Source organism: Lissotriton helveticus, chromosome 5_1, assembly GCF_964261635.1.
Source record: "Lissotriton helveticus chromosome 5_1, aLisHel1.1, whole genome shotgun sequence".
NCBI lineage: Eukaryota > Metazoa > Chordata > Amphibia > Caudata > Salamandridae > Lissotriton > Lissotriton helveticus.
In genome coordinates, this window is record NC_136065.1 from 884,033,150 (window position 1) to 884,055,619 (window position 22,470).

A 22,470-nucleotide genomic window follows, 5' to 3' on the forward strand; every position below is an offset into this window, starting at 1 on the left:
TTGCGCTTTACAAAATTCAGTATTATTAAAATGCAACCATAAGGGTGAGATGATGGTTCCCCTAATCATGAAATTCCGTTGAGGTCGACTCAACAACCTCAAAGACAATTCCCCATTAAACATGAGGCTGAAAAACAAGTTAGGGAAATTCTCCAACAACTTGAACACAAGGGTGTAATAGTAAGTGGCACCTGATCAATGAATAATCCATTGTTTCTAGTAATGAAACCAGACCATTCTACTATCAGACTATAGACATTTAAACACACCTACTCACACATTTACAGAACAAAATGCATAACATAAGACTAATGAACAACATAGTGTGTAAAAAATACAACACCACTCTAGATATCTCAAATGTATTTTTCTGCCACAATATAGCACCTGAAAGCAAGAATTTGACTGCATTTTCTGCACTGGGTTCTCATCTGCATTTCTGTTGATTGGCCCAAGGGTATAAGAATAGCCCCCTTTTCAGCTTGAGTGACAGAACTTACACGAAAGTTTGACAACCTGGCATTGTCCTATGTCCATGACATATATTTGATGAATGATGACCTTTCAGTACACTTGACAAGAGGAGATCGCATGGTTGGGGGATTTGCTCACATAGGATACAAATTTAATTTAAAAAATCAAGGATTGTGTTTCTAAATGTCCTGTTTCTGGGTTATGAGATGTCACGTGTAGGGAAAAGCCTGTTGATGCACTTCTTAGAGAAGTGTGTGTAACTACAACCTTCAACTGCGCTGAAGAGATTACAAAGCATATTGTTTTTCTAAGCCTCTTTTTGTTGGCTCTAGGACTCTGGGCCTACTTGCCCAGTTTACTGCCACATTGACTTGATATTTAAAGCCTGAAATTCCCCTGTTTACTACATATAGGTCACCATTAAGGTAGGCCCCAGATATCACTATGGATAAGTTACTGTGTAAGTAAAAGGTAGCACATGTGCCTACATTGTGTGGCATGTCCTGGTAGTGACAAACATCCTATCATGTTTCTCACTACTGTAGGGCCTGCTCCTTCCTTTGGCTAACATTGTGAATCCCCTTACATATGTTTAAGTGGTAATTCCTGATCTGAAAGGAGTAGCACTGCCATGTTTGGTATGTTTAGAATGGAAGTGAAATATCATGCTTACTGGTGTAGGTGAATTTTTTTATTACTATTTTAGAAATGTCACTTTTAGAAAGTGAGCATTTCTCTGTGTTTATAACTCTGGTGTTCTGCAGCCTGACTCCAATCACCACCTAGGGCACACTGACAGCTACACGTTGTGCAAACGTTCCAGACCGCCATCACACAGGAGGGGCTAGGTGCATGTGCATACTGAATGGTCTTCCTGAGCTGGGAGAGGGGGAGATGGGTGCACTTACATCTGTATAGGCAGTGTCTTGCCCTCTTACAAAGGGCTAATTTACCAACAACTGTACCTCTGGAGCCAGTGCTGGGGTTGAAAGGTGGTGTTGTTCACCTCTAAGGTTTCTTTCTAAGTCACCTCCAAATCAAATCCATTTTGAGTATAAATAGTACACGGATAGGACTAGGAAGATACCCTGCTGGAGTAAAGGCTGCTGCATCAGAAGGATTGCCACTTTGATGACGCTGCATGTCCCCAGGGACTGCTGCCTGGCTTACTGAATTGCCCTGCTAATGCGGAGCTTTGCCCTGCCAAGAAGAACCATAAACAATATCTCCAGATTGACTCCAGGGGCCGGTTGGAGGACCCCTGTTCCCTCAGATTCCTCATGCTGGTGGCGTTCTGAGGTTGACACCTTGTAACTCTTGAGGAGAATGCATGGTGGGCACATCATTTTTCCTTGTACCTTATCAGCATTTGTAGGGACTGCGTGGTTTCACTAGCGCGTGCTGAGCGCTGTTCACTGCCCTTTTCCTTTCACTACAGTGCATGTTGAGCACCTGGGTCCTATTTATGAGGAGCTTGGGTACAGCATGCAATGATCACACCAGCAAGAGCCTCTTGATATACTTTTATTATGGAGGCAGTTGGTAAGACCACGTATATTGGTGCCCGGAAGTTCCCTCTGACTCTGCATTGATTAGTAAATGAGAATTGAACCCCAGTGCCCCTCCACGTCGTCACTGCCGCAGCTGAGTCAAATCATGAGCCTAGTATTCCCCAATGGGAGTGCCATACCAAAGAGAGCGACCCCAGTGGTCCTGAAAGTATCACAGCAGGTGTGCAAACCTTTCCACTCTCACTGGTGCTTTCTCTGTATTGGCGGCCACTCTGGTGTCCTCAGGCAGTGCTTCCCGTAATCGCTCCTGAACAAAGAACAGCGTCTACCTCGCGGTGCTGCCCTCGGCCAACGGCCGACGGAGCCCCACCCACTCAATAGAACGCCCGCACCACGGCGGAAAAAACGATGCGGTTAAGGCGTTAAAGAAAAGTGTTGTGCATTTTAAAGGCAAACCTTGTATGTATGCATCTTGTTGATATTTAGGAACTGATTATGAGTTAGGCTGAGTGGAATTACCGTATGCATTTCCACTCTGCCTGCACAGCTGGCCCGCTGTTCCCATAGTCTTCCCAAGTGTTGGAACACCAGACTCCATTTTACGGGCTTATAATTCTGGACTAGAAAACTAAATAAAGCTTTGTCTGAAAAAGCAGATAACCCTTTATTCCTGGTCCCTGCTGACTTTTTATTTGGCAAAAGGGGAGCATTCAATGTTCCCACCATCATAGCAATTTCTCCCGTTCCCTCTGCTGCCCGCCCTACCCAGGTCCATCCGCGCCCAACTCACAAAGAATCTTCCATGCACATATGCTACTTACTCATAGCAGGTGGTAAATGAGCGCCATACAAGTATTGGAATACAGAATACCTTGCAGAAATCCACATTGTAATTCTATGTCCAGATAGTTATTCCCAATTCCGAGGGATTCAACTTGAAATAGGCAGAATTCCGCAGAGAAAATCCTGCCAGTAATGGTAATTTCTGGCTGCTGGAAATCTTTGCCTGAAATTCCACCTTACTCATAATCAGGACTTTAGTTGACAAATCTTTTTAAAGATGTTGGTCATTTGTTGTTGTTCCTTTTTGTAGCTTCATTCAAGAAAAAGAAAAAGGCCAGAGTGCTGACCTTCGAGTGACATGTTCATCCTTATTTCACTAATTACTAAATTAGTGAGCTGAGTCAGCAATCACGGAGTGGTGTTTTTTAGAAATCATCCTTTTATTCCACAAACAAACGGAATAGTGAAAAGATTTGAGGGTCATCTTTAACTGTCGTCCTCAGTGGCGGCTCGCAGAGCTAACGCTGTAGGGCGGAGAGGTGGGGTGGGGCTGAGGGGGTAGTGGAGTCCGACATACAACAGCAGAAATGTATTTATTTATTTACATTTACATTGTAGTGTAGTTCCTATTATCCCAATAGGCTCTTCGCATTGGAATAATATCTTCAATAGTATAGACGTAGGACAGAGGTTAACTAGGTCTTCTACTGACGATATTAGACTTAAAGTTTAGTGTTTGCCAGCTAGCTCAGAGTTCACTAGAAACTTTCTCGAATAGACAAGGAGGAGTTTAACCTCCCTGGATAGACAAGAAGGGATTTAGTTTCTGACAACCATAGAACATGACAACTTTGCTCTCCCCTAATCAAGAGTGTATCTCTAGAGTCGTGTGAAAACAAAAGACAACTTATTTTACTCAGTCAGTTCAGTGCATTCTTAGTTTCACCAGATTGTAGAGAAAAGGAAGAGACGGGCGTGTTCAATAAAAGATGTTATTTATTGATCAGTCTCTTTTCTCATACAGGAGAAATGAATCGCTAATATTGCAATACTTATTGTTAAGTAGAGTGCATACAGTAATAACAGAATTATAAAATAATACTGTAAAAGCATTGATATGGTTTCTTAGCCATATGATACTTAAAATTGATAAAATAGATACATACATATATACATTGACTAATCGTACTCAACTGGTGCTTCTAACTACGCCTACCCCAATGTACCTGACCTAAGCCTAATACGTGGGCGGGAGTAGATAAGTAGCAGTTTAAGTTAAGTTTGCTTTGCCATGGGTCTGCTTCAAGAATTCTCTGCAAGGGGTTATTCAGTTCAGTACCTGGGATTTAGAAGGCTGGAGGGCTGGTATCTCTATCTCAGGGCTTGATATCCCAGCTGCCTGCAAGGGCGGCTGGAAGCGCCGGAGCTGGATTTCTCGGCAGGAGAAAAGGCAGCGTCTCTTTCTCAGCGCGTCAGAAAGGAGGGGCAGCGTCTGTGGGCTTCGCTGTCAGCTGGGCTCCTCGGCAAGTCTCGCTGCTCCAATCTTGTCACCACCTCGTGTGTTTGCTTAAGGCAATGTCGGTATTATTTATACCTGAAAGGTGCCGAGATTGACGTAAGGATGGACATAAATACGTCAATAAGGATGTCATAAGAACTGCTCGTTCGCACATTCTTTACTGAAGTTCTCGGCTAAATCAAAACAATGGCTGCGGGGATTTCCCAGGTCGCTGTAGGTTTGATTTGTTTTGAGAACTCTGTATGCCTATTAGGGGGCTGGAGAAATAGTGCTTGCCTAATGAGATGGCATGCGCTATGACCTAATCAGATAACGGGCTTCTGTGCCGTTGTATGGCTAATCAGATAACGGGTTTTTGTGCAGTTGAATGGCTGCTAATTAATTATTAACCAGACAAGGGTCAGAATTAGGGGGATCGCTACAGTACCCATAGTAAATACATCACACCCACTCCACGTAATCTATGTCCATATTTACAAATCTAGGCATAGTAAACAAAACTAGTAGTGCATGTGTATACCTAACCACCCCAAAATACAATCAAAGGCATTTTGAAAATTGGAAATGCGAAATACACGAAAAGATGAGTATAGTTACTATATGCACTTCAAGCAGTATAATAATGCAGAATCTAATACGCATATTTTGAAATCAGCATGAACGAAATGCGGAAATTACACATGAAATGGCTCTTAATACAGAAGAAAAAATTCGAGACCATCTCATCACAAAATCATAAATACTTGTGAACATGCTAGAGGGTAGCTAATGTCTCTAGAGTAGCTAAAAATAGAAATTGTGTTCTCTAAGAATAGTTTTACTTTAAGCAGAAGATAAGTGTCCCAAAAAATCGTAAATATTTTTGGAAATGGAAAGAGAAAAAAAATTGTCCCGCTCTCCGTAAAAACTGGTGAGAAAATTTCTTATTGCTTTATTTTCAAAGTTGAAGGCCAAATTCAGGGTGTAGGGAACGCCGTGTGCTAGTTTGCTCAAAGTCATTCTTTCTGCTCTGGTGAAAACATCATATTGTTGAGACTTTCAAACAAACTGTCAACTGCTTCTTGCGAAAGTTCCACTAACTCGGAAAAATTAATTAACATGCATTCATGAGCATGATTGCCTTCATTGATGTTTCGATCAGCATAGCTGACAGAAGGTCGTACCTGATCGATGCTGCTTTCATCTTGTACTTCACTACTCTTCAATCGTAGTGGTGAAGTCTCCACGAATGCCGTCATCAGGATTGGTAGCCGCCGGGGACAGTACAATGCATGAGCCGTTACCGGACCCAACAAAGTCTCTGCGTCCATTGGCACATCCGATTGTAGTGTCAGACAGATGTCCAACACACATTCTTCGCCGCATAGCAAGCACCTTAATACAGGCATAACACAACTTTGCCACATCGGTCTAAATGAAAGAAACCAAGTCATGTTCAGGTCTCTAAGCCGGGCTATTCCAAGGACTTTAGTTATGCGGTCCCTGTAGCGTATGGCTAGGATCGTTTCTTCCATTGTCGCTGGTGTCTTGTCTGTGACGTGGTTTGCCATAGCGAAGTAACAGGATCAAAAATAGGATGCCTGCCACTAGTCCCAAAAGGAGAGGAAGTCCGCCAAAGATGGAATGGACAAAATCAGGAAAAATACCCAGGATGGCTTTGAATGGGGTTAAAGCTCCCGAAAACACTGTCTTAAATACACTTGAGATTCCACTTGTATCAGAAATATTTAAGATTTCGCTCAGTATTTCTGCGAAATGTATGGGGGAATTGGTTGATAACAGTGAATGAATCTCTTCAGCTGTCCTTGCAACTTGGAGATCATACGTTTCTTTTGATGACGTTAACCGGGTTGGCGTCTGTAGGAGCACAGTCTTCATTCTGCTTAAAGTATCAATTCGAATAGAAGAAATTTTCAAACTGGGCCATAACCTTGCCTACAAAAACAATAAAGGAGTATCCACTCAAAAATAGAGAGAACGTAAAAATGTGTTCCTCTGGATAGGGGCTAGGGTGCTCAGTTCAGCACCATGTGCCTCAGCCTGTTTTTGGATAATACATATCCTTTTAGAAGACCCCTCACTCACCAACCTAGTTGGTGACATGCTTCATCATCGGGGTCCCACCCCATAGGCCGAGTGCCTATAGGGTGTGCTGCGACACCTGATTACAGTGGAGCTGGTTCGTTTTTTTCTTTTATATGTACAAGACGATCAAACAAGTGGTTTAAAAAGGGCCAACACTACTCACTGCAAGTAATTTATTCTTGAGTGCTTGAACCCTTAATTAAAAACGTGTTGCACCTATGCCTAATTAGGTAGGCTTCGGTGATATAATTAGTGTTTGATAAAAATAGCTAAGTGTGCTATGTGAAGTGTGGTAAATAATAAAATTTAAAAGGGTCTACATGTTTCAACCATCATATCATTAATTGGTTTTCGTCAGGACCATGTGACTGAACTGGGTGGTCCACACACGCTAAGGTGCGTCCTGCCCTAGTCCAGATTAGAGTGCACAAATTGTGGACTCGTGTAAAATAAGTGCTTATTCTTTTGTTCAAAGAAAAAACGCTTCTTTGCGGTTTTGCCGCTTCATGGGCACCTGCACTTCCAAGACGGCAAGAGTCCGTCTCTTGCTGCTTCTGTTCATCAGGCGGTAAACCTACTTGGTTCCGGCTGGTGGTGCCCCGAGGAGTCACCACCAGCGTGTGTGGACCACCCAGTTCAGTCACATGGTCCTGACGAAAACCAATTAATGATATGATGGTTGAAACATGTAGACCCTTTCAAATTTTATTATTTACCACACTTCACATAGCACACTTAGCTATTTTTATCAAACACTAATTATATCACCGAAGCCTACCTAATTAGGCATAGGTGCAACACGTTTTTAATTAAGGGTTCAAGCACTCAAGAATAAATTACTTGCAGTGCGTAGTGTTGGCCCTTTTTAAACCACTTGTTTGATCGTCTTGTACATATAAAAGAAAAAAACGAACCAGCTCCACTGTAATCAGGTGTCGCAGCACACCCTATAGGCACTCGGCCTATGGGGTGGGACCCCGATGATGAAGCATGTCACCAACTAGGTTGGTGAGTGAGGGGTCTTCTAAAAGGATATGTATTATCCAAAAACAGGCTGAGGCACATGGTGCTGAACTGAGCACCCTAGCCCCTATCCAGAGGAACACATTTTTACGTTCTCTCTATTTTTGAGTGGATACTCCTTTATTGTTTTTGTAAGTAATTCTGGGGACCAGGAGTTCTCAAACTCACATTGATAAAGTGTAAAATCCCTTACTCTCTCGCTTTGTTATTTAAGACCATAACCTTGCCTCCCTGTCTCGAGCATCGTTTGGGAACAATACTCGTTCACAGCACATGACCTTCGCAGTCACGGTTATGAGATAAGGTTTTCCGGGCAGCAGACTGCAACATCTGCGATCTACAATTAGAATGTAACTCCCGTTCGAGAGTCTCCGAAAGAATGGTTCTATTTGTGTTGCAGGTGTGTCTAGCTGGCGACATGAAAGGTTATTTGTAGTCCCTTCACAGGCTCCATGCAAACTAATACCCTGACACAGAAGTGTACCGCTTAGTGACCTTGCACAATTATTGCCACTAAGAAACACATTCTGGCCTTTATTACTAACACATGTGTGTGTATAGGGCAGGTTCCATGTTGACTTAATGTACCCTTTACCCAACCTTTCATACTGGCCTGCCTGTATATATTTTTGGCAGTATTGAAACTGGAAAGTTGTTATCGGGATATTAATTATCCCATGTATTATCCATTCAATGACAGGTCGTTCTGACATTGTCAATGGTAATCTCTCAAGTTTTTCAATGCTCAGAATTGTATAGTCAGCACCCTTCTGTGCCAAACTGATTTGTTTATCAAAAAGGTTAAAGATATTAAACAGTGACGTTGTGTTGATTAAACGCCAAGGCACATAGCCTGAACGCAGATTTTGTAACGTTCAGCCAAGTTGTACAATAGAGCGCAATTGGGACTGACCGTGTTGTAACATCAGTAAGTCTTGCAATATTATATCGATTGCTGAAGACACAATACTGTCCAGTGAATATATTCTGGAGGACAGAGTCATTAACCCATTGTCCACAACAGAAAGTGATTTTTCCAAATTAATACGGTCAATTTCCCGTAGTTTTTCTGCTGTCTCAATTTGAGTTTCTTTCCAAGCTTCATTGTAAGCTGCATATATAGAGGCCGCTATAAAACGTTTTTGACGCTGTTTGCGTGGTCCCATAATGAAATCACGCAAGTCAGCACCCTCTTGAAGTAAAGTTAGGTGTTGCTTAATTTCTGCCAGTGTGGATGTTTGTAGCCATTGAAGGCAGAGCTTGCCCACACTGTAAGTTTCCCTGGATGTTGTCTTTGGGAATATCTAGGGTCTGGCCTGGTCAATTTGAACCCCTGTATTTTGTTCAGGAATCTGTCTTGACAGTTATTTGTGTCTGTGGGCCAGATCAACCATTGTTTCCAATCAGGATGTGTTCTGTTTTGGTTTAAAATATGGTTCACGTCTATCTCAACATCTATAGAGCTATTACTGTTCGTTGTTGGCTTTGGAATAGACGGTTTGTTTAAGTCTTTGATTTTGGCTAAGCCAAGACAGGTAGTTTGTTGAATAGTGTCATTCAAAAATATAATTTGTTCTGGGTTCATGCAGGCTCTGAACAATGATTCTATACCTTGTACTTGCCAATCTTTTGTACCCCAAACAGTTTTTGTTTCAATGTTATTGTTCCAGAAATCAAAACCAAATGTATTCATTTGCTCAAAAAATGAATCTGAATATATCAATTTCGTGTTTGTAAGCATGGTTTTCATACCTGTCTTATTCGACAATTTGAAATAAAATGTTTCTGCATTACTTGTGTTAAACCCTGAAAAATATGAATATTTATCATAAAATGTTTTAGAACTACCCTTTGGTGGAGTAGCACAATGTTCCCATTGGTTATAATTTAAAACATTTCTAGGTTGTGCAGATTTATGGAGATAATGGTTACCATAGTGGTTGTAGCAGAACATTTGATCATAATTAGACGAACCCTGCAAATAATCATGTTCTGTAAATTTAGCAGACATTAATAGGTCAGACATCATTTCATTAATACTTTCAAAGTCCCAATCATCAGCAAATGTGCTTGGTTTTACAAAGTCACTTAACGAGATCTTAAATTGATGTGGATACTTCAGGATTTCAACCGGGCCATAGATTTCATAATCAGTATTGTCCCATGCTACACAGCCTGGTATAGGATTGGCTGTGAAGTTCACTGAAGAAAGTTCTCTTTTCTTGACGTGTGAAGATGTGTGTGGTTTAAGGACCAAGTTGATTTTCTGGCTTGCTGTGTCCATTTTAGCATATTTTCCCTCAATGAAATGTCCCAAGCATAGTACCATGGTGAGCCAAAGTATGAGGACAAATGCACCTAATGTCACCCAAATTTCAATCCATGGAGAAATCAGATAGGTTCCCTTTAGTTGATGAAAAAGTTCCTTTGCTTTGTCTTTAAAAGTTTTTGTTGATGGCTGTACTTCTGGTTCACTTGAATCCTCAGAAAAATCATAGAAGTTGATGAAGTAGCCGGATGCCGTTCTGTCAATTGTTCCAATTGCTTCTGGATTACTTTTTGCTTTTGGATTTTGCTTTGTTTTATTAGAAAAGTCTGTAGTTACATCATCGTAGGTCGGTGTTTCTTGATGAAAAGCTTTGATTTGGGGTTTAAGAGGTTTAAGTTCCATTGCTTTGTTGCATAGTCCTTGTTGTTTCACTGTAGATTTTTCAAATGTGATTAGTCTTTCAGTTTGAACCTCTGTGGATGTAGCAAACTTTGGTGTTCTGCTACTTCTTGGGAGTCCACTTGGCCTACTATTTGTTATCGGCCACATGATTGTGGTTTAACCAGGTCGATGGATATGACTCGGTTCTCCTTTTCACCAGCAAGGGGCGGTAGTACCACTGATCTTGTCCCGTTGATAGACAAGACAGGAACTGCTTTTCTGTAAGAAGGCCCAAATTCCTTCTTTACCGCGATCTTCTCTCTGACCAGATCCCCGACTTTTGGAATCCAGACAGGCCTTGCTGGGACAGGTGTTTTTTCTTCAGTGGTTGTTGGCTGCTGTTTAAACTTTATGTTGCTCAGGTCTTTTCTTGTTTCATTTAAGTCCTGTAAAATAGCCAAACGATCTTTGATATCAAAGCATTTATCTTTAACCACTGAGGTTTGACTATCAAGGTTCTGGATCAGCATTCTAGTCCCGAACAACAGTTCGTACGGACTGAGTCCTTTCAGAGAATTTCTTAGCAGGTTATTTAGACAACGTTGGACACTTATTAAATGTTTGACCCACCCAGCTCCTGAACCTAATACCTTTGCTGTTATAGATTGCTTTATGCCTTGGTTTTTTCTTTACACCATCCCGTTTCCCTCAGGAAGGAAGTGAGAAGAGTCCCGCAATGCAATGTTCATTCTGGCCAGGCACCCCCATAAGCTGTTTTAGAGCTAAAGGAAAGATTTTGGTCAGAACGTAACATGCTTCTAGCGTATATGCCATTATAGACTCGCAAATCTTTGTATAACAGTTCCGACGTCAGCCAAAAGTTGGGGTCTACATTATAAGAGAAAATAGTCTCTACATGTTAATATGACGCCTTATTCATACTGGGTGTGTTTATGTTGGTAGCCTATTCTTTATTGAGCGAAAAGCCGTGGGAATATACCGTTTCGTTCACCACTGCGATCTCTGTTGCAGTTTGGACAGTTCCTCGCGAATAGGTGTTGGTCCAGACTCATTCCTGACCACCAGTATGTTGTTTGTAATTCTGCTAGAGAATCTTTAATTGTGCGATGTCTTAGACCCTCGCCAATATGTGCGTCTATTATTAACATGACTCTCTTGTCTGTGTTTGGAATTACTCTATCCCCCACTCCAGGGATTCGAGCAAAAGGGACTGAGTTTGCATCGATTATGTATGTATAATTGAGTGGGTAATTGATCGGTAGCGCTGAGCAGTCGCCTTTTGATGACGTTTTTACTGCCAGCACAGTTTCACCGCCAATGGATTTTACTGCACGCTTCTTTGTAGCTACGGAAGCCGATTTAGTTGCTACCGCTGTGGCTGTCCCAGCCAATGAATTCCCTGCAACGTGAACGCCATCGCGCTGATGACTCAGTGAATGTATCACGTGAGTTTTTGGTAGTTCTTTCTGTAAAAGAACTACTTGTTCCCAAAGCACTTTTTGCTTTATTGTGGCACCTGTGTCATCTTTGTAACCGTTTTGAATCCATTTCTGTAAATCGTTATTGTATGATTTGACGCAGTAATAAGAATCGCACACTATAAGTGTCGGGAATTCACGATCGGCATTATCTAGCGCCTTTTTTAACGCTATTATTTCAGTTTGTTGTTCTGAATTATTTTCCACTGAGTGTGTTTTTGTAAATAGAGGTCTCAATTTACCTCCGCGCCACACGTCTTTTACAATTTCGCATGTGGCGTTGTAAGCCAGCTCTCCCCAAACTGAGGGTTGAGCATGACCGTCTGTATATATTACACAGGCGTACTGTCGTAAAGGCAGAATGTCGATTGGCAGAGGGTATTCTCTCTCATATTCTAGATATTTTAATTCTTTCATTTCCGGGTCAAAATAGTATTTTACTTTGTCTGTAGCAACAGAATTTACCCATTGTATCCATTCTGGATTCAGTGCCGTTGTCGGTAAATTACATGGTGTTGTTAATGCCTCAAAAGCTGATTCTGCTGTTCTGACTGTAACCTGTCTACCGTCGGCTTGGTATTTTTCTTTTGCTACAGCTGTTTGAACTACATGAACAATGTTTTCCTTAATGCTGAACCTTTTTTCAGCTTCTGTGTACAAGTGTGATTTGTATGCAATTGGTACCTTCTCTCCCTCATTAGAGGTTAGGTATGTGAATCCGCATCTTCCTGGGATGACTCGAATCACAAGGTTGCGTGTGTTATCACGTGTTTGTAATTTTGTTTTAACTAACATATCTGTTTGTAAAGATCTCAAAATTTCTGTGTGTTTTTGAGTCCAATTGATTCTTTTAAAATCTGGTTTAATAAGATCATAGAGAGGTTTAACTCTCTCTGCATAATTTATAATGTAAGTTCTTCCGAAATTTAGGAAACCTAGAATTAATTGTAAGTTTTTTAGTGTTCTAGGTGCTTGGATTACAGCACATTTCTCTAGGAAATTGTCAGCCAGGCTTTTGCCTTCACTTGATAGTTCATATCCTAAAAACAGGACAGTTAGATGGGCAATTCTTGACTTTTTAAAGTTGAATTTGTAACCCTCTGCTGCGAACCCAAGTATTATGGTGTTCACTCTCTTCAAGTGAGTATCCAAGTCATCATCTGTTAGATAGATGTCATCGACATAAGATAATGCCTCATCATCATATATTTATAGTAACTCTGTTACTCTTGCTGAGAATAATCCTGGGCTGTTCTTGAACCCCTGGGGCAAACGACAGAATTTTATATGCGCGCCATTTATTGAGAACGCGGTCAAATATCTGTTCTCTGGTGCTATATTTTGACAGAAGAATCCATTAGAGATGTCTAATGTTGTTTTGTATTTTTTGCGCACTATGTTATTCATTAGTGCAGCACTATGCGAGTTTTGTACTGCAAAGGTTTTGCAACATGAGTTAAGGTGTCTGTAGTCCAAAACAAGACAATATGAATTATCTGGTTTGGAGACAGGAAACAAAGGATTATTCATTTGTGAGGTGCAAGTTTCAATCACCCCCTGGTATTCAAGTTGATCTAGGATCTCTTTTACCCATTTTTTAGCTTCTTGCTTAATTGGGTACTGCCTCTGTGCAGTAGGTTGTGATTTTAACTGGATTTTGTGAGGAGGAGAGTCCTCATCCCATCCCACATGGTTTTTATATAATGCAGGAGCTTGGGCTACTGCCCACTTTCTTGCAAGTGTATATTTTTTATGAATTGGAATATGATTTGAGAAGGCAGGCATAATTATTTCTTCGCCATGAGGGCACTCCCTGACAAACTCTGGTGGCCAGTCTCTTTCAGCTAGAAGGATGTCATAGCCCTTGGAGAGATTATCCCAAAAGAGACCCCTTATTTTCCTAGTCTTATCCCCCTCTATACGCAATGTTATTTCATATATTTTATGAGGTTTGCTAACTCTGGTATCTGCAGTTTCCACATGAACGTATTCATTCGTGTCCACTGTCTCCAGATGATTCATAAGAATCTTCCGAGCTATGCTCACTTCTGCTGCGCTGTCTAGCATTGTCTGAGCCCATTCTCCGTTTTTCAGCTGTGTCCTCAGTATTCTCGGCATGGTTGATTACTTTAATACTGGCTACCTTCTTTTTTGGAAACTGTAATTTTTTATTTTGATGAGCAGGTTCCTTGTCTTTGGACTTGACGTGCTCTTCCCTGTGTTCTGATCGTCCTCTTCTTTCCGATTTCTGCGAGGAAGTCTGAAAAGATTGAGAGGGACGTGTATCAATATCTTGATATCTATCAGGTTTTTTTATATTATCCCTATTTCTAAGGTTGTATTTTTTCACAGAGGGCTCCCTTTGGGGAGACTTGCGTCCTTGGTCCGGAGATCTTTCTCTCCGCCGAGGAGACCTTCCTCTGGGCTGGAATCTTTTTTCTTTGGGAGTGGATTGTTTATTTCCATCCCAGATCTTCTTTGAAGTGTTTAGGTTATTTTTAATAAATACCTTTTCAGGACTTTCAGTAAGTTGGGGTTTTACAGGTATTCCACCCAAACTATCTCTTCCTAGTTCTTCATAGGATTTTTCTATGATTCTGGCAATTTCAAATGGTTGATCTGCTATATTTGTCTCTTTCAATCTCTGGCGGATCGCCACATTTGCTGCTTCTCCCTTTATATTGGCTAATAATATTGCCGAGACCTGCTTGAAGTCTTTTAGTAGTTTCATACCAAGAGTTAAAGCAGGTTCTGGACCGTATTCATCTTGAATTTGTTTTAGCACATCTGGTATTACTGACATGGATGGGACACCATGTGTTTTTGTGTAAATGGAAGCAAAGACTGTACCCCAAGTGTCACAGTCCTCCACATGTGGTGCGATTCCCATTGGAAGACAGATAGTCAGAATTCTGTGTTTCTCAACAGAGGTGGTATCAGGGAACACTGCCTCTATTTGAGTGATTTTTTGTGCTAACCAGAATGGAATTTGTTCCCGTTTTGCGGGTACTTTACCTAGACAGGACTGTATGTTCTGTGGTATCATTTTATTTGTGTTCCCCTGATGAGGGATCAGCTGTGGAATTTTAATCGATGGTTGGACTGTTGAAGTCCGCATTACATATTGTACTAATTGTTTATGTATTTTAATTAATTGTTTTAGCTGTGCTAAAAGATCTGGTGCAGGCATTTCTTCAATGTCTGGATGTGGTGTGTATCCGGCTAGGACCGGCCACGTTGCTCCTGGTCTACCTAGTGGACCGAGCCTGGTGATGTGATTATTATGTTTTAGGGTGCCATTAAACCAGAGCAGGTGCTCTTGGTATTTGAGTGGTATTTCCACCTCCTCGAAAGGAGTGTACTCATTAGGAGGTTCCTCTATTTTGTAATAATGGAAGATTACTGCGTTTGCTGCTGGAAAGTTTATCCATGAATAGAATACCTCTGTCTGCCGATATTCGTGTGCCTCAATTACGAATATGACTGTACCACCTCTCGGTGTCAGCCCCTTTTCTATAAGTTTTAAAGTTATAGATTTTCTTATGTTGACCGGGATGAGTATTGCATCCGGGTCTTGCTGTAGGAGACTATTGTCATCCGCTAGGAGTTGAGCTGCTATTCTAGCTGTCTCCCTTTCTTCTTCAGCTTCTGACATTCTACTGTCAAGAAGGTTATTTTGTTTATTTGCAGATCAGGTTTCTATGGAAACAAAGATTAGATGCACAATATTTTGGAACAGTGTATCCTTCAACGTTGAATAAACCAAGAACCATACATAGGAGTCTCCTCCTACGAATATTGGCGGATATAACCTTTCACCCACTCCAGACGTCTTTGGAGTATTATGGGGAAAAAGGGGTCTGTGTGAAAAAGCACGACTGAGTTTCTCTAATGTCTTACGTTAGATTTATCGCCTATCCAAACCGTTGGGCGCCATGTGGTGTAGTTCCTATTATCCCAATAGGCTCTGCGCATTGGAATAATATCTTCAATAGTATAGACGTAGGACAGAGGTTAACTAGGTCTTCTACTGACGATATTAGACTTAAAGTTTAGTGTTTGCCAGCTAGCTCAGAGTTCACTAGAAACTTTCTCGAATAGACAAGGAGGGGTTTAACCTCCCTGGATAGACAAGAAGGGATTTAGTTTCTGACAACCATAGAACATGACAACTTTGCTCTCCCCTAATCAAGAGTGTATCTCTAGAGTCGTGTGAAAACAAAAGACAACTTATTTTACTCAGTCAGTTCAGTGCATTCTTAGTTTCACCAGATTGTAGAGAAAAGGAAGAGACGGGCGTGTTCAATAAAAGATGTTATTTATTGATCAGTCTCTTTTCTCATACAGGAGAAATGAATCGCTATTATTGCAATACTTATTGTTAAGTAGAGTGCATACAGTAATAACAGAATTATAAAATAATACTGTAAAAGCATTGATATGGTTTCTTAGCCATATGATACTTAAAATTGATAAAATAGATACATACATATATACATTGACTAATCGTACTCAACTGGTGCTTCTAACTACGCCTACCCCAATGTACCTGACCTAAGCCTAATACGTGGGCGGGAGTAGATAAGTAGCAGTTTAAGTTAAGTTTGCTTTGCCAAGGGTCTGCTTCAAGAATTCTCTGCAAGGGGTTATTCAGTTCAGTACCTGGGATTTAGAAGGCTGGAGGGCTGGTATCTCTATCTCAGGGCTTGATATCCCAGCTGCCTGCAAGGGCGGCTGGAAGCGCCGGAGCTGGATTTCTCGGCAGGAGAAAAGGCAGCGTCTCTTTCTCAGCGCGTCAGAAAGGAGGGGCAGCGTCTGTGGGCTTCGCTGTCAGCTGGGCTCCTCGGCAAGTCTCGCTGCTCCAATCTTGTCACCACCTCGTGTGTTTGCTTAAGGCAATGTCGGTAATATTTATACCTGAAAGGTGCCAAGATTGACGTAAGGATGGACATAAATACGTCAATAAGGATGTCATAAGAACTGCTCGTTCGCACATTCTTTACTGAAGTTCTCGGCTAAATCAAAACAATGGCTGCGGGGATTTCCCAGGTCGCTGTAGGTTTGATTTGTTTTGAGAACTCCGTATGCCTATTAGGGGGCTGGAGAAATAGTGCTTGCCTAATGAGATGGCATGCGCTATGACCTAATCAGATAACGGGCTTCTGTGCCGTTGTATGGCTAATCAGATAACGGGTTTTTGTGCAGTTGAATGGCTGCTAATTAATTATTAACCAGACAAGGGTCAGAAATAGGGGGATCGATACAGTACCCATAGTAAATACATCACAACATTTGCCGTCGTATGTCGCACTCCACTACCTCCCACCCAGCCCAGCCCCCGCCCCGCCTTCCCGCCACACAGCGTTATCTCTGCGAGCTGCCACTGGTCATCCTTGAACTTACTTCATGGCTGACAATCAGAACAAAAGCCCAAATTAAAGACAGTGCCCTGTGGAATGAGGGTAGTAGTTAACGTGATAAAAACACTCTGGAGGGTAGTATTTAACGTAATAAAAACACTCGAGATTTAGTTGATATACTGTCAGCATGAACATCAACAAGGCTCATGAAACAATAGAGATTTATCCCTTACATCTTCAAAAAAATGTGGCTATCAGGGGAGATCTTGTGGTGGGTGTTAAGCACATAAACACATACACTTCTCTATGGCATCTATGGTATAGATGTCAACATGATTAAAACCCGTCCTTCTCACAAGGCATTTCTCCCATTACATTGCTACTTAAAATGCACTGTTATGATGCTGAGAGTTAACAACTTTTTTCTAACAGGCTTACGGGTTCTTGTTGTTATGTCTTCAATATTTAAACTATCACCTTGCAACGGAAGTAAAGAATTGTGTAATTATGTAAATATGTTTGAAACCAACAACATCAGCCACTTATATTGTAACCCTATAATGGTGTACATCAATTCACTCTGATCTACTCAGTCCATTCCAGTTCCATCTGTGCACATCCTTCCTGGTCTCCAGCATTCAGTCAATTTCACAGTTGTTTCACAATTACTCAAGGAAATGGATCCATTTCTTCATCGTCCTAATAATAACTCTTAGTAATTGGGTTTCTGGTTGGCACAGGTGTGCACCCATGGCCAAGCAGGAACCACAATTTTAGCAAGGTTAAGTGTAGTACACACTAAAAGTTTGCCTGTGCTCACCCTTTGGTAGCTTGGCACAGAACAGCCAGGCTAAACTAAAGAGGCAATGTGTAATGTGTTTGTGCACACACATACACACAGTAACAAAGTGAATGCACCTCAAAAGTATTCCATACCAGTTTAGAAACATAGCCAATATTTATCTGAGTAAAACAAAAACAAAATAAAAATCCAACATAGACAAGTCAAGATGAATTTTGCAAGATTAAATCAAAATGCAGTACTTAGAAACCAATAGTTTCTACTGGGGCTATCTGGTTGCAAATCCAAAAGTCCAGTCTCACCATGATGGAGTGTGGGCTGGATATAGGAGTCATGCAGACCCCCTGACAGTACCTGGATGCATCGAAGCTATGGGACAGTGTGTTGAAAAACAGATGGGATGGGTCGCTGTTGGAGACGATGCATCGTTTTTGAAGTCAGGCAAAGTCTTTGTTGGGTCAATGTGAATAGCGATGTGCGTCAGTTCTGAAGTGTCAATGTCAATTCTCTTCTCAAGAGGTCTGATCGTATATCTCTACCAAACTGGGAGGAATTACTCTATGTATAGTAACCCTCACACACTCTTATAGTGTCATACTTCATTATCGGGTTCACCCCGGCTCCCAAAGGCCATTTTTATCTCGAATTTATTTCAAGGAGTGCTTAGGAGAAAAGGCTAGGCAGTTAAAGATTAAAGATCCTCCAAGTACTCCAGGTATCTTGAGAAGAGAATTGTGTCGTTATTTGATATTACATTTGTTATATCACTTTCCTTTGGGTGGGATACCGCTTGTTGTTTATGATAAATTGGGAGGATGTATCCCCTTCCCCTGTTTAACTTCAGGTGCGTGGAAGTACCTCTCCACCCTTCAGGCCTTTGGCCGGTATTGTATACAGTTTAAAACGGCCAGCACACCCTCTACAATGGCAGGTCCGAGACATGTTTAAAGGGCTACTGAATTGTGTGGCACAATCAGTGCCACGGGCCCACCAGTAGCATTTAATTTACAGCCCCTTGGCACATGTAGTGCACTTTACTAGGAAAGTATAAGTAAAGTCAATATGTCAATTGTGTTTAGCTAAGGACACAGCACCTGCACTTTAGTACTGGTCAGCAGTGGGAGTGTGCCCAGAAGCCTGAAGCCAGCTAAAATGAAGTTAGCAGAACAAGAGGTCAGAAAGCAAAAAAGTCAGGGAAAACCACGTCAAGGATGTGAGGTCTAACAGGGAGAACTGGGAAAGTTGTGGGAAGTCGAGCTGGGAAGTATATGGGGATGCAAGGGGGCAAGTGGAAAAACATTTAAGCTATATTGACAACACAATCTTACATGTCAAAAAAAGCATCCCCAACTCCCATATGATGATATAAGCTATTCATAAGAAATGGATAGAGCCCAAAGATAAGCAGCCTCTTTTTTTCTCTCCACTTTTATATGCTTATTTAATTTTATTGTTATGTGTGGTTCTTTGCGTACTGCTTTCTTCCCATCACCATTCCTCTCCCCTTCCAAACAGCACGGTTCGCTACTTTGTTCTGCACAAGTGGTTACAGCATTTAAGAGCATACATGACCTTATCTCACATCATCAGGAACTTTGGCTCCCGGATGGCACAATTGCTATAATTATTGTGAATTGTCATTTACGAAGGCACAATTTGCCTTTGGTATTAGAACAGCCACCACCTTTCCACCACTATATATGGGGGGAGGTGGTAAGCAGGTTCAACGCTATATTGGGTGCGCACTGGTAGCAGAGGGGGAAATGCACTTTTCACATAATTTTAGCACACAAACAGCATGCTCAGGTCATCACATCACCTACTATATAGGTAATAAGTCACAATGGTTTAACAGTGCTTTAACTCAGCTGCAGGGATTGCAAGGCCGAAAGTCACTTATTATACATTAAGGTTCCACACCCCACTGTTTAAAAATATATATATTTTGAACTTGTTCTTGTGTTTAATGTATACTATAATGAAGACAACACAAGCATTATTTCAACAGGGAGGCCTTGTTTTAAGATTTGGCCGATTTAGTTTCTGAGGTCAGAATGTAACTGCCTTCATGTTCTAATGGCCCTGTGCCTTCTTTGGTGCATCGTTTTCGAAACATTTACCTGAGAACAAAATATTGCCACTCAAACACTTAAGTCATATTTGCAAGATGGGGTAAAAGGGGAGCTATTAACTGCAGCCAGTAAATACTTATATCTCAGTTTTTGGTGTTTACAGGTGTAGTAAAAAACTCACATTCCACGATTTCCTCGGAAGAACTATGTGCAAAATCAGTGTTTTCCACATCAAATGTTGCACACATCAGAATATAAAATTCATCAGGTTTGACCTGCCCAACTTACATAAGGAAAATTACGGTAGGTACAGGTAATTATCGTATTTCTCATAATTCCGATCTCTGTAAAAAAGCCTGGCACAAAACTCACCTCCCAAGGTGTATCAGTCCCTAACCCTCTAGTTTAGAGGAGTGTTGCTGAAAATTCTCCAACTTTTGGGGGAAATGCTAGATCCAGAAGAGAGATTTAGCATATCCTACAGAAATCAGATGATTTTCTGCTTTCACCCCTCTCTAAATAAGGCTAACGACGAAACACTACACATGTAACTTTTTTCATAGGTTCTTTGCGATTCTCCAACAGGTGAGCTGACCCTTTACACATATTACAACTCACATCCAAATTCTAAAATGATACATTTATTTATTTAAAACATTGCAACGTCAGGTGTTTCACTTTTTTTTTTTATTTCTTCTACAAATCTACACACTGCAAATTTGTCTAAAAAGCAGTATGTAAATCTGCATCAGAAGCAGTGTACAACCTGCTCTTGAGTAGGAAATATAGAAGTGGAATTAAACTGACCATACATTATGCGGAATAACAAACTGCGGATTACACCTACAAAATGATAGCACAAGTTCAAATCAAATCAAATCAAATTTAGCTTTATTCGATTTATCTGGAGAAATCATAAAAGCATACAAATACATTTTATACAACAAATTTAAAAAGTTTTCCCCATCGAGAAATTTATAAAGAGACTATAAAACAATTTTCCATTTGTAAAAAGTCAATGATGAAAATATGGCCGGAAGCCTCGTGTTAAAGCGGCTAATAAAATTTAAACATGTAAGGTTTACATCATAGAGTTTCTGTATTTCATCACTGACGTTAAAAAGCGAGAAACAACAAAGATGACATACACCTCATCAAGCAAGAGTAACTTCAGATATGCATCTTTACATGTTCTTATGCCCCAGCGTTTAAGCAATGGTAAGAGGAACAATTTCCTTGGGGCAGAGTACAGATTACAGAAGAACATAATGTGAATATTACTTTGTGATGAATGATCATCGCATGGGCAAATTAGATTCGGCGAAATCCAATCGTTTTGTTTTGGAAGAGTGACCATACGGAAGAAAGTGCCTATATAAATATAGAAGTGGAATTAAACTGACCATACATTATGCGGAATAACAAACTGCGGATTACACCTACAAAATGATAGCACAAGTTACATTTAGGATTCCCTGATCTATTAAATGCACATGAACTTGGTCTTGTTTCTTTACCTATCAATAAAGTTCGCTGAAACTTCCAGTAACTTTATTGTACGAGATGTGCAAGTCGTATCTCCTATTTTGTGCTCCCCCGAACGCAATATCTAGTAGCACATTTTGCCTTTAACTATAAACCTACTTACTTGCAGAAATCTTTATGTCACCATCTTTAAGCAATCCTACGAGTCATATTATCTGATGATGTATTCCTTTATTTATTTCTAATTTTTCTGACTCATTATTAGTTCTTTCGCATATGCTTTTCACATGTACTGATTACATTAAAAGTCTTAAGAATGCAAATGATAAAATAAGCTGTTAACGTTTTGTGCATCTAGTCTGTCTGTGCGTCACACATTCCTACTCTGAGAACACAGTCATTATTCTCGTCGAGTTAAAAAAAAAAATGTTATTCGTGTGTTTGTAAGTACCTAATTAATTAATGAGATGAGTGGAACGTTGGATGTTGGCAACCTGGATACCAAAACGCGGAACCAACTTGCAAACGTTTGGAACTGTTTCCTGGATGGCAACGCCCTTTCTACCAGCTCAGTACTTGCTCCGAATCATAATAAACCATCGCTGTCGATTTCAAAATACAAGATGTTATATGTAATCTGATAGTCTAATTTAAAACTTTGAATATTCCCATTAATCCTATTTTGTTTTGCGCTGATCATGTTTCAGAAATTCTTCGCGTTAATGTGATTGTAACAGTTGTGAAATATATTTAATTTAAGCTGTAAATTTGATGAAAAGTTCTGTTGTTAAAGCGTCTAAAGCCGTCACACAAGTACACAGACTGAGAAAAATGAAGACATAAATCGAGGATTTAACTCCAGTCCAAGGCTCTGTATCACAGCACATAAAAAACAATCTGTATGTGTTTTACATATCCTTTCAACAATGGGAAAGTCCTTTTTAGGAAAGTAATAAGCTATTGAACAGAGGTACTGACAAATAATATAACATGTTACTTCAATAATTGCTCGCTGAGAAAGTAATACCTGGATCGCAGGGTATTGCGCATAGAAGTTACTCTCCACCAGTGCACAAGTTTAAAACACATGAGTGGATATTTAAAACACCAGCTTGCCATTAGATCCTGCCCTACCACTAGACAACCATCCAGAACCTCACCTCTGAAAGGAGAGACTTAGGGCTTGATTGCAAGTCTGGTGGACTTG

At 40.7% G+C, this 22,470-nt stretch overlaps 1 protein-coding gene across 2 annotated transcripts in view; it reads right to left on the bottom strand.

Moving 5' to 3' along the window:
• NRG3 (neuregulin 3) overlaps window positions 1-22,470 on the bottom strand; it is a 1,733,439-nt gene that overhangs the window by 678,706 nt on the left and 1,032,263 nt on the right. The window lies entirely within an intron of this gene.